Here is a 20,000-nt window from a genome sequence, read left to right as displayed (position 1 = left end):
GCCAAACCTCTCCTATATACCCTTCCCACCTTCTTTTTTAATCTATATCCCACCCTCGCCTTCAAGCCCATTCCACACTTGCTTTCTGGCCTCTCCCACCCTCGCCTAAAAGCTTATCTTACCTCGCCTTCACGCTCATTCCACTCGCATATTGTGACCCGCATCACTTCGCTCTCTGTCCCAGGCTATTCTCTCTTTTACTCCTAGACCACTATTCCCATCACTTCCAACCCACATTCACCTTCTAACCCCGCCCAACCTCTCCATCATACCCAGCACATCTTCTTCAAGTCAATCCAACACTCATATTGATCCCATCTCACCCATGCCTTCTTTCCCATCCAACCCTCAAATACTAGCCTATTTCACACCCGCCATCAGGCCCATCCCACCAACCACTTCATTCCAACCCTTCTCCTCCTCCTCCATCTCTCTCTCTCTCTCTCTCTCTCTCTCTCTCTCTCTCTCTCTCTCTCTCTCTCTCTCTCTCTCTCTCTCTCTCTCTCTCTCTCTCTCTCTCTCATTCGACCCACGCCTTCAAGCGGGACCGACCTACATCTTCAGACCCATCCCACCTTCACCCTCAAGACTTTCCCCCTTCCAGCCAAACCCAACATCGTCTTTTGGCCGATCACACCTTTGCTTTTAGCACTAGCTAACCCTTCCCTTTAATACCAACACACGTTCGCCTTCTAGACTCACATAACTTCACCTTCTGGCCCCGCCTACCTCGCCTTCAGGCACATCACACACTCGCCTTCAAACGGGTTAAACCCTTACCTTCTCGCCTCTCCACACTTACCTGCAAGACCATCTCACCCTCGCCTTCAGGCCTCTCACAACCACACTTTCAGGCCCGCCCCCTTTTCGCCTTCTAGCCCAGCCCACTCTCATTTTCAGTCCTAGCCCAACCTAGTCTTCATTCCCTTCTCATCTTCACCTTCTGGTCGGCCAAACCTCTCCTATATACCCTTCCCACCTTCTTTTTTAATTATATCCCACCCTCGCCTTCAAGCCCATTCCACACTTGCTTTCTGGCCTCTCCCACCCTCGCCTAAAAGCTTATCTTACCTCGCCTTCACGCTCATTCCACTCGCATATTGTGACCCGCATCACTTCGCTCTCTGTCCCAGGCTATTCTCTCTTTTACTCCTAGACCACTATTCCCATCACTTCCAACCCACATTCACCTTCTAACCCCGCCCAACCTCTCCATCATACCCAGCACATCTTCTTCAAGTCAATCCAACACTCATATTGATCCCATCTCACCCCTGCCTTCTTTCCCATCCAACTCTCAAATACTAGCCTATTTCACACCCGCCATCAGGCCCATCCCACCAACCACTTCATTCCAACCCTTCTCCTCCTCCTCCTCCTCCATCACTCTCTCTCTCTCTCTCTCTCTCTCTCTCTCTCTCTCTCTCTCTCTCTCTCTCTCTCTCTCTCTCTCTCTCTCTCTCTCTCTCTCTCTCTCTCTCTCTCTCTCTCTCTCTCTCATTCAACCCACGCCTTCAGGCGGGACCGACGTACATCTTCAGACCCATCCCAGCTTCACCCTCAAGACTTTCCCCCTTCCAGCCAAACCTAACATCGTCTTTTGGCCGATCCCACTTTTTCTTTTAACACTAGCTAACCCTTTCCTTTAATACCAACACACGTTCGCCTTCTAGACTCACATAACTTCACCTTCTGGCCCCGACTACCTTCGCCTTCAGCCACATCACACACTCGCCTTCAAACAGCTTAAACCCTTACCTTCTCGCCTCTCCACACTTACCTGCAAGACCATCTCACCCTCGCCTTTAGGCCTCTCACAACCACACTTTCAGGCCCACCCCTTTTCGCCTTCTAGCCCAGCACACTCTCATTTTCAGTCCTAGCCCAACCTAGTCTTCATTCCCTTCTCATCTTCACCTTCTGGTCGGCCAAACCTCTCCTATATACCCTTCCCACCTTCATTTTTTAACTATATCCAACCCTCGCCTTCAAGCCCATTCCACACTTGCTTTCTGGCCTCTCCCACCCTCGCCTAAAAGCTTATCTTACCTCGCCTTCACGCTCATTCCACTCGCATATTGTGACCCGCATCACTTCGCTCTCTGTCCCAGGCTATTCTCTCTTTTACTCCTAGACCACTATTCCCATCACTTCCAACCCACATTCACCTTCTAACCCCGCCCAACCTCTCCATCATACCCAGCACATCTTCAAGTCAATCCAACACTCATATTGATCCCATCTCACCCATGCCTTCTTTCCCATCCAACCCTCAAATACTAGCCTATTTCACACCCGCCATCAGGCCCATCCCACCAACCACTTCATTCCAACCCTTCTCCTCCTCCTCTCCATCTCTCTCTCTCTCTCTCTCTCTCTCTCTCTCTCTCTCTCTCTCTCTCTCTCTCTCTCTCTCTCTCTCTCTCTCTCTCTCTCTCTCTCTCTCTCTCATTCGACCCACGCCTTCAGGCGGGACCGACCTACATCTTCAGACCCATCCCACCTTCACCCTCAAGACTTTCCCCCTTCCAGCCAAACCCAACATCGTCTTTTGGCCGATCCCACCTTTGCTTTTAGCACTAGCTAACCCTTCCCTTTAATACCAACACACGTTCGCCTTCTAGACTCACATAACTTCACCTTCTGGCCCCGCCTACCTTCGCCTTCAGGCACATCACACACTCGCCTTCAAACGGGTTAAACCCTTACCTTCTCGCCTCTCCACACTTACCTGCAAGACCATCTCACCCTCGCCTTCAGGCCTCTCACAACCACAGTTTCAGGCCCGCCCCCTTTTCGCCTTCTAGCCCAGCCCACTCTCATTTTCAGTCCTAGCCCAACCTAGTCTTCATTCCCTTCTCATCTTCACCTTCTGGTCGGCCAAACCTCTCCTATATACCCTTCCCACCTTCTTTTTTAATTATATCCCACCCTCGCCTTCAAGCCCATTCCACACTTGCTTTCTGGCCTCTCCCACCCTCGCCTAAAAGCTTATCTTACCTCGCCTTCACGCTCATTCCACTCGCATATTGTGACCCGCATCACTTCGCTCTCTGTCCCAGGCTATTCTCTCTTTTACTCCTAGACCACTATTCCCATCACTTCCAACCCACATTCACCTTCTAACCCCGCCCAACCTCTCCATCATACCCAGCACATCTTCTTCAAGTCAATCCAACACTCATATTGATCCCATCTCACCCATGCCTTCTTTCCCATCCAACCCTCAAATACTAGCCTATTTCACACCCGCCATCAGGCCCATCCCACCAACCACTTCATTCCAACCCTTCTCCTCCTCCTCCATCTCTCTCTCTCTCTCTCTCTCTCTCTCTCTCTCTCTCTCTCTCTCTCTCTCTCTCTCTCTCTCTCTCTCTCTCTCTCTCTCTCTCTCTCTCTCTCTCATTCGAACCCACGCCTTCAGGCGGGACCGACCTACATCTTCAGACCCATCCCAGCCTTCACCCTCAAGACTTTCCCCCTTCCAGCCAAACCCAACATCGTCTTTTGGCCGATCACACCTTTGCTTTTAGCACTAGCTAACCCTTCCCTTTAATACCAACACACGTTCGCCTTCTAGACTCACATAACTTCACCTTCTGGCCCCGCCTACCTTCGCCTTCAGGCACATCACACACTCGCCTTCAAACGGGTTAAACCCTTACCTTCTCGCCTCTCCACACTTACCTGCAAGACCATCTCACCCTCGCCTTTAGGCCTCTCACAACCACACTTTCAGGCCCGCCCCCTTTTCGCCTTCTAGCCCAGCCCACTCTCATTTTCAGTCCTAGCCCAACCTAGTCTTCATTCCCTTCTCATCTTCACCTTCTGGTCGGCCAAACCTCTCCTATATACCCTTCCCACCTTCTTTTTTTAACTATATCCCACCCTCGCCTTCAAGCCCATTCCACACTTGCTTTCTGGCCTCTCCCACCCTCGCCTAAAAGCTTATCTTACCTCGCCTTCACGCTCATTCACTCGCATATTGTGACCCGCATCACTTCGCTCTCTGTCCCAGGCTATTCTCTCTTTTACTCCTAGACCACTATTCCCATCACTTCCAACCCACATTCACCTTCTAACCCCGCCCAACCTCTCCATCATACCCAGCACATCTTCTTCAAGTCAATCCAACACTCATATTGATCCCATCTCACCCATGCCTTCTTTCCCATCCAACCCTCAAATACTAGCCTATTTCACACCCGCCATCAGGCCCATCCCACCAACCACTTCATTCCAACCCTTCTCCTCCTCCTCCTCTCCATCTCTCTCTCTCTCTCTCTCTCTCTCTCTCTCTCTCTCTCTCTCTCTCTCTCTCTCTCTCTCTCTCTCTCTCTCTCTCTCTCTCTCTCTCTCTCTCTCTCTCTCTCTCTCTCTCTCTCTCTCTCTCTCATTCGACCCACGCCTTCAGGCGGGACCGACCTACATCTTCAGACCCATCCCACCTTCGCCCTCAAGACTTTCCCCCTTCCAGCCAAACCCAACATCGTCTTTTGGCCGATCCCACCTTTGCTTTTAGCACTAGCTAACCCTTCCCTTTAATACCAACACACGTTCGCCTTCTAGACTCACATAACTTCACCTTCTGGCCCCGCCTACCTCGGCCTTCAGGCACATCACACACTCGCCTTCAAACGGGTTAAACCCTTACCTTCTCGCCTCTCCACACTTACCTGCAAGACCATCTCACCCTCGCCTTCAGGCCTCTCACAACCACAGTTTCAGGCCCGCCCCCTTTTCGCCTTCTAGCCCAGCCCACTCTCATTTTCAGTCCTAGCCCAACCTAGTCTTCATTCCCTTCTCATCTTCACCTTCTGGTCGGCCAAACCTCTCCTATATACCCTTCCCACCTTCTTTTTTAATTATATCCCACCCTCGCCTTCAAGCCCATTCCACACTTGCTTTCTGGCCTCTCCCACCCTCGCCTAAAAGCTTATCTTACCTCGCCTTCACGCTCATTCCACTCGCATATTGTGACCCGCATCACTTCGCTCTCTGTCCCAGGCTATTCTCTCTTTTACTCCTAGACCACTATTCCCATCACTTCCAACCCACATTCACCTTCTAACCCCGCCCAACCTCTCCATCATACCCAGCACATCTTCTTCAAGTCAATCCAACACTCATATTGATCCCATCTCACCCATGCCTTCTTTCCCATCCAACCCTCAAATACTAGCCTATTTCACACCCGCCATCAGGCCCATCCCACCAACCACTTCATTCCAACCCTTCTCCTCCTCCTCCATCTCTCTCTCTCTCTCTCTCTCTCTCTCTCTCTCTCTCTCTCTCTCTCTCTCTCTCTCTCTCTCTCTCTCTCTCTCTCTCTCTCTCTCTCTCTCTCTCTCTCTCTCTCTCTCATTCGACCCACGCCTTCAGGCGGGACCGACCTACATCTTCAGACCCATCCCACCTTCACCCTCAAGACTTTCCCCCTTCCAGCCAAACCCAACATCGTCTTTTGGCCGATCCCACCTTTGCTTTTAGCACTAGCTAACCCTTCCCTTTAATACCAACACACGTTCGCCTTCTAGACTCACATAACTTCACCTTCTGGCCCCGCCTACCTCGCCTTCAGGCACATCACACACTCGCCTTCAAACGGGTTAAACCCTTACCTTCTCGCCTCTCACACTTACCTGCAAGACCATCTCACCCTCGCCTTCAGGCCTCTCACAACCACAGTTTCAGGCCCGCCCCCTTTTCGCCTTCTAGCCCAGCCCACTCTCATTTTCAGTCCTAGCCCAACCTAGTCTTCATTCCCTTCTCATCTTCACCTTCTGGTCGGCCAAACCTCTCCTATATACCCTTCCCACCTTCTTTTTTAATCTATATCCCACCCTCGCCTTCAAGCCCATTCCACACTTGCTTTCTGGCCTCTCCCACCCTCGCCTAAAAGCTTATCTTACCTCGCCTTCACGCTCATTCCACTCGCATATTGTGACCCGCATCACTTCGCTCTCTGTCCCAGGCTATTCTCTCTTTTACTCCTAGACCACTATTCCCATCACTTCCAACCCACATTCACCTTCTAACCCCGCCCAACCTCTCCATCATACCCAGCACATCTTCTTCAAGTCAATCCAACACTCATATTGATCCCATCTCACCCATGCCTTCTTTCCCATCCAACCCTCAAATACTAGCCTATTTCACACCCGCCATCAGGCCCATCCCACCAACCACTTCATTCCAACCCTTCTCCTCCTCCTCCATCTCTCTCTCTCTCTCTCTCTCTCTCTCTCTCTCTCTCTCTCTCTCTCTCTCTCTCTCTCTCTCTCTCTCTCTCTCTCTCTCTCTCATTCGACCCACGCCTTCAGGCGGGACCGACCTACATCTTCAGACCCATCCCACCTTCGCCCTCAAGACTTTCCCCCTTCCAGCCAAACCCAACATCGTCTTTTGGCCGATCCCACCTTTGCTTTTAGCACTAGCTAACCCTTCCCTTTAATACCAACACACGTTCGCCTTCTAGACTCACATAACTTCACCTTCTGGCCCCGCCTACCTTCGCCTTCAGGCACATCACACACTCGCCTTCAAACGGGTTAAACCCTTACCTTCTCGCCTCTCCACACTTACCTGCAAGACCATCTCACCCTCGCCTTCAGGCCTCTCACAACCACAGTTTCAGGCCCGCCCCCTTTTCGCCTTCTAGCCCAGCCCACTCTCATTTTCAGTCCTAGCCCAACCTAGTCTTCATTCCCTTCTCATCTTCACCTTCTGGTCGGCCAAACCTCTCCTATATACCCTTCCCACCTTCTTTTTTAATTATATCCCACCCTCGCCTTCAAGCCCATTCCACACTTGCTTTCTGGCCTCTCCCACCCTCGCCTAAAAGCTTATCTTACCTCGCCTTCACGCTCATTCACTCGCATATTGTGACCCGCATCACTTCGCTCTCTGTCCCAGGCTATTCTCTCTTTTACTCCTAGACCACTATTCCCATCACTTCCAACCCACATTCACCTTCTAACCCCGCCCAACCTCTCCATCATACCCAGCACATCTTCAAGTCAATCCAACACTCATATTGATCCCATCTCACCCCTGCCTTCTTTCCCATCCAACCCTCAAATACTAGCCTATTTCACACCCGCCATCAGGCCCATCCCACCAACCACTTCATTCCAACCCTTCTCCTCCTCCTCCATCTCTCTCTCTCTCTCTCTCTCTCTCTCTCTCTCTCTCTCTCTCTCTCTCTCTCTCTCTCTCTCTCTCTCTCTCTCTCTCTCTCTCTCTTCTCTCCTCTCTCTCTCTTCTCTCTCTCTCTCTCTCTCTCTCTCTCTCTCTCTCTCTCTCTCTCTCTCTCTCTCTCTCTCTCTCTCTCTCTCTCTCTCTCTCTCTCTCTCATTCGACCCACGCCTTCAGCGGGACCGACCTACATCTTCAGACCCATCCCACCTTCGCCCTCAAGACTTTCCCCCTTCCAGCCAAACCAACATCGTCTTTTGGCCGATCCCACTTTTCTTTTAGCACTAGCTAACCCTTCCCTTTAATACCAACACACGTTCGCCTTCTAGACTCACATAACTTCACCTTCTGGCCCCGCCTACTTCGCTTCAGGCACATCACACACTCGCCTTCAAACGGTTAAACCCTTACCTTCTCGCCTCTGCACACTTACCTGCAAGACCATCTCACCCTCGCCTTCAGGCCTCTCACAACCACACTTTCAGTTCCGCCCCCTTTTAGCCTTCTAGCCCAGCCCACTCTCATTTTCAGTCCTAGCCCAACCTAGTCTTCATTCCCTTCTCATCTTCACCTTCTGGTCGGCCAAACCTCTCCTATATACCCTTCCCACCTTCTTTTTTAATCATATCCCACCCTCGCCTTCAAGCCCATTCCACACTTGCTTTCTGGCCTCTCCCACCCTCGCCTAAAAGCTTATCTTACCTCGCCTTCACGCTCATTCCACTCGCATATTGTGACCCGCATCACTTCGCTCTCTGTCCCAGGCTATTCTCTCTTTTACTCCTAGACCACTATTCCCATCACTTCCAACCCACATTCACCTTCTAACCCCGCCCAACCTCTCCATCATACCCAGCACATCTTCTTCAAGTCAATCCAACACTCATATTGATCCCATCTCACCCATGCCTTCTTTCCCATCCAACCCTCAAATACTAGCCTATTTCACACCCGCCATCAGGCCCATCCCACCAACCACTTCATTCCAACCCTTCTCCTCCTCCTCCATCTCTCTCTCTCTCTCTCTCTCTCTCTCTCTCTCTCTCTCTCTCTCTCTCTCTCTCTCTCTCTCTCTCTCTCTCTCTCTCTCTCTCTCTCTCTCTCTCTCTCTCTCTCTCTCTCTCTCTCTCTCTCATTCGACCCACGCCTTCAGGCGGGACCGACCTACATCTTCAGACCCATCCCACCTTCAGCCCTCAAGACTTTCCCCCTTCCAGCCAAACCCAACATCGTCTTTTGGCCGATCCCACCTTTGCTTTTAGCACTAGCTAACCCTTCCCTTTAATACCAACACACGTTCGCCTTCTAGACTCACATAACTTCACCTTCTGGCCCCGCCTACCTCGCCTTCAGGCACATCACACACTCGCCTTCAAACGGGTTAAACCCTTACCTTCTCGCCTCTGCCACACTTACCTGCAAGACCATCTCACCCTCGCCTTCAGGCCTCTCACAACCACACTTTCAGGCCCGCCCCCTTTTCGCCTTCTAGCCCAGCCCACTCTCATTTTCAGTCCTAGCCCAACCTAGTCTTCATTCCCTTCTCATCTTCACCTTCTGGTCGGCCAAACCTCTCCTATATACCCTTCCCACCTTCTTTTTTAATTATATCCCACCCTCGCCTTCAAGCCCATTCCACACTTGCTTTCTGGCCTCTCCCACCCTCGCCTAAAAGCTTATCTTACCTCGCCTTCACGCTCATTCCACTCGCATATTGTGACCCGCATCACTTCGCTCTCTGTCCCAGGCTATTCTCTCTTTTACTCCTAGACCACTATTCCCATCACTTCCAACCCACATTCACCTTCTAACCCCGCCCAACCTCTCCATCATACCCAGCACATCTTCTTCAAGTCAATCCAACACTCATATTGATCCCATCTCACCCATGCCTTCTTTCCCATCCAACCCTCAAATACTAGCCTATTTCACACCCGCCATCAGGCCCATCCCACCAACCACTTCATTCCAACCCTTCTCCTCCTCCTCCTCTCCATCTCTCTCTCTCTCTCTCTCTCTCTCTCTCTCTCTCTCTCTCTCTCTCTCTCTCTCTCTCTCTCTCTCTCTCTCTCTCTCTCTCTCTCTCTCTCATTCAACCCACGCCTTCAGGCGGGACCGACCTACATCTTCAGACCCATCCCAGCTTCACCCTCAAGACTTTCCCCCTTCCAGCCAAACCCAACATCGTCTTTTGGCCGATCCCACCTTTGCTTTTAGCACTAGCTAACCCTTCCCTTTAATACCAACACACGTTCGCCTTCTAGACTCACATAACTTCACCTTCTGGCCCCGCCTACCTTCGCCTTCAGGCACATCACACACTCGCCTTCAAACGGGTTAAACCCTTACCTTCTCGCCTCTCCACACTTACCTGCAAGACCATCTCACCCTCGCCTTCAGGCCTCTCACAACCACAGTTTCAGGCCCGCCCCCTTTTCGCCTTCTAGCCCAGCCCACTCTCATTTTCAGTCCTAGCCCAACCTAGTCTTCATTCCCTTCTCATCTTCACCTTCTGGTCGGCCAAACCTCTCCTATATACCCTTCCCACCTTCTTTTTTAATTATATCCCACCCTCGCCTTCAAGCCCATTCCACACTTGCTTTCTGGCCTCTCCCACCCTCGCCTAAAAGCTTATCTTACCTCGCCTTCACGCTCATTCACTCGCATATTGTGACCCGCATCACTTCGCTCTCTGTCCCAGGCTATTCTCTCTTTTACTCCTAGACCACTATTCCCATCACTTCCAACCCACATTCACCTTCTAACCCCGCCCAACCTCTCCATCATACCCAGCACATCTTCTTCAAGTCAATCCAACACTCATATTGATCCCATCTCACCCATGCCTTCTTTCCCATCCAACCCTCAAATACTAGCCTATTTCACACCCGCCATCAGGCCCATCCCACCAACCACTTCATTCCAACCCTTCTCCTCCTCCTCCATCTCTCTCTCTCTCTCTCTCTCTCTCTCTCTCTCTCTCTCTCTCTCTCTCTCTCTCTCTCTCTCTCTCTCTCTCTCTCTCTCTCTCTCTCTCTCTCTCTCTATCTCTCTCTCTCTCTCTCTCTCTCTCTCTCTCTCTCTCTCTCTCTCTCTCTCTCTCTCTCTCTCTCTCTCATTCGACCCACGCCTTCAGGCGGGACCGACCTACATCCTCAGACCCATCCCACCTTCGCCCTCAACACTTTCCCTCTTCCAGCCAAACCCAACATCGTCTTTTGGCCGATCCCACCTTTGCTTTTAGCACTAGCTAACCCTTCCCTTTAATACCAACACACGTTCGCCTTCTAGACTCACATAACTTCACCTTCTGGCCCCGCCTACCTCCGCCTTCAGGCACATCACACACTCGCCTTCAAACGGGTTAAACCCTTACCTTCTCGCCTCTCCACACTTACCTGCAAGACCATCTCACCCTCGCCTTCAGGCCTCTCACAACCACAGTTTCATGCCCGCCCCCTTTTCGCCTTCTAGCCCAGCCCACTCTCATTTTCAGTCCTAGCCCAACCTATTCTTCATTCCCTTCTCATCTTCACCTTCTGGTCGGCCAAACCTCTCCTATATACCCTTCCCACCTTCTTTTTTAATCATATCCCACCCTCGCCTTCAAGCCCATTCCACACTTGCTTTCTGGCCTCTCCCACCCTCGCCTAAAAGCTTATCTTACCTCGCCTTCACGCTCATTCCACTCGCATATTGTGACCCGCATCACTTCGCTCTCTGTCCCAGGCTATTCTCTCTTTTACTCCTAGACCACTATTCCCATCACTTCCAACCCACATTCACCTTCTAACCCCGCCCAACCTCTCCATCATACCCAGCACATCTTCTTCAAGTCAATCCAACACTCATATTGATCCCATCTCACCCATGCCTTCTTTCCCATCCAACCCTCAAATACTAGCCTATTTCACACCCGCCATCAGGCCCATCCCACCAACCACTTCATTCCAACCCTTCTCCTCCTCCTCCATCTCTCTCTCTCTCTCTCTCTCTCTCTCTCTCTCTCTCTCTCTCTCTCTCTCTCTCTCTCTCTCTCTCTCTCTCTCTCTCTCTCTCTCTCTCTCTCTCATTCGACCCACGCCTTCAGGCGGGACCGACCTACATCTTCAGACCCATCCCACCTTCACCCTCAAGACTTTCCCCCTTCCAGCCAAACCCAACATCGTCTTTTGGCCGATCCCACCTTTGCTTTTAGCACTAGCTAACCCTTCCCTTTAATACCAACACACGTTCGCCTTCTAGACTCACATAACTTCACCTTCTGGCCCCGCCTACCTTCGCCTTCAGGCACATCACACACTCGCCTTCAAACGGGTTAAACCCTTACCTTCTCGCCTCTCCACACTTACCTGCAAGACCATCTCACCCTCGCCTTCAGGCCTCTCACAACCACACTTTCAGGCCCGCCCCTTTTCGCCTTCTAGCCCAGCCCACTCTCATTTTCAGTCCTAGCCCAACCTAGTCTTCATTCCCTTCTCATCTTCACCTTCTGGTCGGCCAAACCTCTCCTATATACCCTTCCCACCTTCTTTTTTAATTATATCCCACCCTCGCCTTCAAGCCCATTCCACACTTGCTTTCTGGCCTCTCCCACCCTCGCCTAAAAGCTTATCTTACCTCGCCTTCACGCTCATTCCACTCGCATATTGTGACCCGCATCACTTCGCTCTCTGTCCCAGGCTATTCTCTCTTTTACTCCTAGACCACTATTCCCATCACTTCCAACCCACATTCACCTTCTAACCCCGCCCAACCTCTCCATCATACCCAGCACATCTTCTTCAAGTCAATCCAACACTCATATTGATCCCATCTCACCCATGCCTTCTTTCCCATCCAACCCTCAAATACTAGCCTATTTCACACCCGCCATCAGGCCCATCCCACCAACCACTTCATTCCAACCCTTCTCCTCCTCCTCCACTTCCATCTCTCTCTCTCTCTCTCTCTCTCTCTCTCTCTCTCTCTCTCTCTCTCTCTCTCTCTCTCTCTCTCTCTCTCTCTCTCTCTCTCTCTCTCTCTCTCTCTCTCTCTCTCTCTCTCTCTCTCTCATTCGACCCACGCCTTCAGGCGGGACCGACCTACATCTTCAGACCAATCCCGCCTTCACCCTCAAGACTTTCCCCCTTCCAGCCAAACCCAACATCGTCTTTTGGCCGATCACACCTTTGCTTTTAGCACTAGCTAACCCTTCCCTTTAATACCAACACACGTTCGCCTTCTAGACTCACATAACTTCACCTTCTGGCCCCGCCTACCTCCGCCTTCAGGCACATCACACACTCGCCTTCAAACGGGTTAAACCCTTACCTTCTCGCCTCTGCACACTTACCTGCAAGACCATCTCACCCTCGCCTTCAGGCCTCTCACAACCACACTTTCAGGACCGCCCCCTTTTCGCCTTCTAGCCCAGCCCACTCTCATTTTCAGTCCTAGCCCAACCTAGTCTTCATTCCCTTCTCATCTTCACCTTCTGGTCGGCCAAACCTCTCCTATATACCCTTCCCACCTTCTTTTTTAATTATATCCCACCCTCGCCTTCAAGCCCATTCCACACTTGCTTTCTGGCCTCTCCACCCTCGCCTAAAAGCTTATCTTACCTCGCCTTCACGCTCATTCCACTCGCATATTGTGACCCGCATCACTTCGCTCTCTGTCCCAGGCTATTCTCTCTTTTACTCCTAGACCACTATTCCCATCACTTCCAACCCACATTCACCTTCTAACCCCGCCCAACCTCTCCATCATACCCAGCACATCTTCAAGTCAATCCAACACTCATATTGATCCCATCTCACCCATGCCTTCTTTCCCATCCAACCCTCAAATACTAGCCTATTTCACACCCGCCATCAGGCCCATCCCACCAACCACTTCATTCCAACCCTTCTCCTCCTCCTCCATCTCTCTCTCTCTCTCTCTCTCTCTCTCTCTCTCTCTCTCTCTCTCTCTCTCTCTCTCTCTCTCTCTCTCTCTCTCTCTCTCTCTCTCCTCTCTCTCTCTCTCTCTCTCTCTCTCTCTCTCTCTCTCTCTCTCTCTCTCTCTCTCTCTCTCTCTCTCTCTCTCATTCATTTCACCTACGCCTTCAGGCGTGACCGACCCACATCTTTAGTCCCATCCCACCTTCGCCCTCAAGACCTTCCCCCTTCCAACCAAACCCAACATCGTCTTTTGGCCGATCCCACCTTTGCGTTTAGCACTAGCTAACCCTTCCCTTAAATACCAACACACTTTCGCCTTCCAGATGCACATAACTTCACCTTCTGGCCCCGCCTACCTTCGCCTCCAGGCATATCACACACTCGCCTTCAAACGGTTTAAACCCTTACCTTCTCGCCTCTCCACACTTACCTGCAAGACCATATCACTCTCTCCTTCAGGCCTCTCTCACACACACGTTCAGGCCCGCCCCCTTGTTGCCTTCTAGCCCAGCCCACTCTCATTTTCAGTCCTAGCCCAACCTAGTCTTCATTCCCTTCTCATCCTCACCTTCTGGTCGGCCCAACCTCTCCTATATACCTTTTCCACCTTCTTTTTTAATTCTATCCCACCCTCGCCTTCAAAAACGTCCCACACTTGTTTTCTGGCCTCTCCCACCTCGCCTAAAAGCGCATCTTACCTCGCCTTCACGCTCATTCCACTCGCATCTTGTGACCCGCATCACTTCGCTCTCTGTCCCAGGCTATTCTCTCTTTTACTCCTAGACCACTATTCCCATCACTTCCAACCCACATTCACCTTCTAACCCCGCCCAACCTCTCCATCATACCCAGCACATCTTCTTCAAGTCAATCCAACACTCATATTCATCCCATCTTACCCATGCCTTCTTTCCCATCCAACCCTCAAATACTAAGCTATCTCACATTCGCCATCAGGCCCATCCCACCAACGACTTCATTCCAACCCTTCTCCTCCTCCTATCCCAGCCCACGTTCGCTTTCAATCGCATACCCCAGTTACCTTCAACCCATCTCAACATAGCCTTCAGTAGTTGGCCACCATCGTCCTCAAACCAATCCCACCATTGCCTTCTTGCCCATTTGACCTTAACCTTCGGATCAATCTCACACTCTCCTTTAAGCCCAGCTCATCCTCGTCTACAGGCAAAACCCACCTTCCCCTTCCAGCCGAACCTGTCCTCGCCTTCTTTTCCTGACTACACTCGTCTTCAGAGACATCACACCATCGCCTTTTGTCCGAAACCTAACTCAAGCTCGCCTTCAGGCTCTACTCACCCTCGTCTTCAGACCCATCACACCATGGTATTTTGGCCCATTTATCCTTAGCCTTGATATCAAGCTTACATTTCCCCTCAGGCACAGCTCATCCTCGTCTACAGACGCATTCCATTTTCGACTTCTGACCCAGACCATGGAGGCCTTTTAGCCCAGCCCACCCTCGTCTTCAGGCATATACCAGCATTCCCGTCAGGTCCATCCTACTAATGCCCTCAAACCTAGCTCAACCTGGCCCTCAGGCCAATCCCACCCTAGCCTTCAGGCCAAGTCCATCTTCACTTTCTTCCCGAGCCCACCCTCATTTTCAGGACGAGGTAACCACTTTCTCAAGCCCATTCAACTCTCGCTGTCATGAAAAGCACATCCTTCCCGTTAAATCGGCCCACCATCATCTTTAGGCCCATTCCACCCTCGACCTCAGCTCCACCTCACCCTCGCTTTCTGGACCATCCTAGCCTCACATTCAGGGCCAGGTTACACTCGCCTTTTTTATCTAGCTCTCCCTCGCCTTCAAGCCCATCTTACCTTTGCCTTGTAACCCATACAAAAATTAGATCATTCTCTCTCTCTCTCTCTCTCTCTCTCTCTCTCTCTCTCTCTCTCTCTTCTCTCTCTCTCTCTCTCTCTCTCTCTCTCTCATCTCTCTCTCTCTCTCTCTCTCTCTCTCTCTCTCTCTCTCTCTCTCTCTCTCTCTCTCTCTCTCCTCTCTCTCTCTCTCTCTCTCTCTCTCTCTCTCTCTCATTCATTCATTCATTCATTTCACCCACGCCTTCAGGAGGGACCGACCCACATCTTTACACCCATCCCACCTGCGCCCTCAAGAACTTCCCCTTCCAGCCAAACCCAACATCGTCTTTTGGCCGATCCCACCTTTGCGTTTAGCACTAGCTAACCCTTCCCTTAAATACCATCACACTTTCGCCTTCTAGACTCACATAACTTCACCTTCTGGCCCCGCCTACCTTCGCCTCCAGGCACATCACACACTCGCCTTCAAACGGTTTAAACCCTTACCTTCTCGCCTCTCCACACTTACCTGCAAGACCATATCACCCTCGCCTTCAGGCCTCTCTCACCCACACTTTCAGGCCCGCCCCCTTTTCGCCTTCTAGCCCAGCCCACTCTCATTTTCAGTCCTAGCCCAACCTAGTCTTCATTCCCTTCTCATCCTCACCTTCTGGTCGGCCAAACCTCTACTATATACCCTTCCCACCTTCTTTTTTAATTCTATCCCACCCTCGCCTTCAAGCCCATCCCACACTTGTTTTCTGGCCTCTCCCACCTCGCCTAAAAGCGCATCTTACCTCGCCTTCACGCTCATTCCACTCGCATCTTGTGACCCGCATCACTTCGCTTTCTGTCCCAGGCTATTCTCTCTTTTACTCCTAGACCACTATTCCCATCACTTCCAACCCACATTCACCTTCTAACCCCGCCCAACCTCTCCATCATACCCAGCACATCTTCTTCAAGTCAATCCAACACTCATATTCATCCCATCTTACCCATGCCTTCTTTCCCATCCAACCCTCAAATACTAAGCTATCTCACATTCGCCATCAGGCCCATCCCACCAACGACTTCATTCCAACCCTTCTCCTCCTCCTATCCCAGCCCACGTTCGCTTTCAATCGCATACCCCAGTTACCTTCAACCCATCTCAACATAGCCTTCAGTAGTTGGCCACCATCGTCCTCAAACCAAACCCACCATTTCCTTCTTGCCCATTTGACCTTAACCTTCGGATCAATCTCACACTCTCCTTTAAGCCCAGCTCATCCTCGTCTACAGGCAAAACCCACCTTCCCCTTCCAGCCGAACCTGTCCTCGCCTACTTTTCCTGACTACACTCGTCTTCAGTGACATCACACCATCGCCTTTTGTCCGAAACCTAACTCAAGCTCGCCTTCAGGCTCTACTCACCCTCGTCTTCAGACCCATCACACCATGGTATTTTGGCCCATTTATCCTTAGCCTTGATATCAAGCTTACATTTCCCCTCAGGCACAGCTCATCCTCGTCTACAGACGCATTCCATTTTCGACTTCTGACCCAGACCATGGAGGCCTTTTAGCCCAGCCCACCCTCGTCTTCAGGCATATCCCAGCTTTCCCGTCAGGTCCATCCTACTAATGCCCTCAAACCTAGCTCAACCTGGCCCTCAGGCCAATCCCACCCTAGCCTTCAGGCCAAGTCCATCTTCACTTTCTTCCCGAGCCCACCCTCATTTTCAGGACGAGGTAACCACTTTCTCAAGCCCATTCAACTCTCGCTGTCATGAAAAGCACATCCTTCCCGTTAGATCGGCCCACCATCATCTTTAGGCCCATTCCACCCTCGCCTTCAGCTCCACCTCACCCTCGCTTTCTGGACCATCCTAGCCTCACATTCAGGGCCAGGTTACACTCGCCTTTTTTATCTAGCTCTCCCTCGCCTTCAAGCCCATCTTACCTTTGCCTTGTAACCCATACAAAAATTAGATCATTCTCTCTCTCTCTCTCTCTCTCTCTCTCTCTCTCTCTCTCTCTCTCTCTCTCTCTCTCTCTCTCTCTCTCTCTCTCTCTCTCCTCTCTCTCTCTCTCTCTCTCTCTCTCTCTCTCTCTCTCTCTCTCTCTCTCTCTCTCTCTCTCTCTCTCTCTCTCTCTCTCTCTCTCTCTCTCTCTCTCTCTCTCTCTCTCTCTCTCTCTCTCTCTCTCTCTCTCTCTCTCTCTCTCTCTCTCTCTCTCTCTCTCTCTCTCTCTCTCTCATTCATTCATTCATTCATTTCACCCACGCCTTCAGGAGGGACCGACCCACATCTTTACACCCATCCCACCTGCGCCCTCAAGAACTTCCCCCTTCCAGCCAAACCCAACATCGTCTTTTGGCCGATCCCACCTTTGCGTTTAGCACTAGCTAACCCTTCCCTTAAATACCATCACACTTTCGCCTTCTAGACTCACATAACTTCACCTTCTGGCCCCGCCTACCTTCGCCTCCAGGCACATCACACACTCGCCTTCAAACGGTTTAAACCCTTACCTTCTCGCCTCTCCACACTTACCTGCAAGACCATATCACCCTCGCCTTCAGGCCTCTCTCACCCACACTTTCAGGCCCGCCCCCTTTTCGCCTTCTAGCCCAGCCCACTCTCATTTTCAGTCCTAGCCCAACCTAGTCTTCATTCCCTTCTCATCCTCACCTTCTGGTCGGCCAAACCTCTACTATATACCCTTCCCACCTTCTTTTTTAATTCTATCCCACCCTCGCCTTCAAGCCCATCCCACACTTGTTTTCTGGCCTCTCCCACCTCGCCTAAAAGCGCATCTTACCTCGCCTTCACGCTCATTCCACTCGCATCTTGTGACCCGCATCACTTCGCTCTCTGTCCCAGGCTATTCTCTCTTTTACTCCTAGACCACTATTCCCATCACTTCCAACCCACATTCACCTTCTAACCCCGCCCAACCTCTCCATCATACCCAGCACATCTTCTTCAAGTCAATCCAACACTCATATTCATCCCATCTTACCCATGCCTTCTTTCCCATCCAACCCTCAAATACTAAGCTATCTCACATTCGCCATCAGGCCCATCCCACCAACGACTTCATTCCAACCCTTCTCCTCCTCCTATCCCAGCCCACGTTCGCTTTCAATCGCATACCCCAGTTTCCTTCAACCCATCTCAACATAGCCTTCAGTAGTTGGCCACCATCGTACTCAAACCAATCCCACCATTGCCTTCTTGCCCATTTGACCTTAACCTTCGGATCAATCTCACACTCTCCTTTAAGCCCAGCTCATCCTCGTCTACAGGCAAAACCCACCTTCCCCTTCCAGCCGAACCTGTCCTCGCCTTCTTTTCCTGACTACACTCGTCTTCAGAGACATCACACCATCGCCTTTTGTCCGAAACCTAACTCAAGCTCGCCTTCAGGCTCTACTCACCCTCGTCTTCAGACCCATCACACCATGGTATTTTGGCCCATTTATCCTTAGCCTTGATATCAAGCTTACATTTCCCCTCAGGCACAGCTCATCCTCGTCTACAGACGCATTCCATTTTCGACTTCTGACCCAGAACATGGAGGCCTTTTAGCCCAGCCCACCCTTGTCTTCAGGCATATACCAGCATTCCCGTCAGGTCCATCCTACTAATGCCCTCAAACCTAGCTCAACCTGGCCCTCAGGCCAATCCCACCCTAGCCTTCAGGCCAAGTCCATCTTCACTTTCTTCCCGAGCCCACCCTCATTTTCAGGACGAGGTAACCACTTTCTCAAGCCCATTCAACTCTCGCTGTCATGAAAAGCACATCCTTCCCGTTAAATCGGCCCACCATCATCTTTAGGCCCATTCCACCCTCGACCTCAGCTCCACCTCACCCTCGCTTTCTGGACCATCCTAGCCTCACATTCAGGGCCAGGTTACACTCGCCTTTTTTATCTAGCTCTCCCTCGCCTTCAAGCCCATCTTACCTTTGCCTTGTAACCCATACAAAAATTAGATCATTCTCTCTCTCTCTCTCTCTCTCTCTCTCTCTCTCTCTCTCTCTCTCTCTCTCTCTCTCTCTCTCTCTCTCTCTCTCTCTCTCTCTCTCTCTCTCTCTCTCTCTCTCTCTCTCTCTCTCTCTCTCTCTCTCTCTCTCTCTCTCTCTCTCTCTCTCTCTCTCTCTCTCTCTCTCTCTCTCTCTCTCTCTCTCTCTCTCTCTCTCTCATTCATTCATTCATTCATTTCACCCACGCCTTCAGGAGGGACCGACCCACATCTTTACACCCATCCCACCTGCGCCCTCAAGAACTTCCCCTTCCAGCCAAACCCAACATCGTCTTTTGGCCGATCCCACCTTTGCGTTTAGCACTAGCTAACCCTTCCCTTAAATACCATCACACTTTCGCCTTCTAGACTCACATAACTTCACCTTCTGGCCCCGCCTACCTTCGCCTCCAGGCACATCACACACTCGCCTTCAAACGGTTTAAACCCTTACCTTCTCGCCTCTCCACACTTACCTGCAAGACCATATCACCCTCGCCTTCAGGCCTCTCTCACCCACACTTTCAGGCCCGCCCCCTTTTCGCCTTCTAGCCCAGCCCACTCTCATTTTCAGTCCTAGCCCAACCTGTCTTCATTCCCTTCTCATCCTCACCTTCTGGTCGGCCAAACCCTACTATAATACCCTTCCCACCTTCTTTTTTAATTCTATCCCACCCTCGCCTTCAAGCCCATTCCACACTTGTTTTCTGGCCTCTCCCACCCTCGCCTAAAGCATCTTACCTCGCTTCACGCTCATTCCACTCGCATATTGTGACCCGCATCACTTCGCTCTCTGTCCCAGGCTATTCTCTCTTTTACTCCTAGACCACTATTCCCATCACTTCCAACCCACATTCACCTTCTAACCCCGCCCAACCTCACCATCATACCCAGCACATCTTCTTCAAGTCAATCCAACACTCATATTCATCCCATCTACCCATGCCTTCTTTCCCATCAACCCTCAAATACTAGCCTATCTCACATCTCGCCATCAGGCCCATCCCACCAACGACTTCATTCCAACCCTTCTCCTCCTCTCC

Source organism: Panulirus ornatus, chromosome 11 (genome assembly GCF_036320965.1).
Source record: "Panulirus ornatus isolate Po-2019 chromosome 11, ASM3632096v1, whole genome shotgun sequence".
NCBI classification, from domain to species: Eukaryota; Metazoa; Arthropoda; class Malacostraca; order Decapoda; family Palinuridae; genus Panulirus; species Panulirus ornatus.
This window is presented reverse-complemented; position numbering follows the sequence as displayed.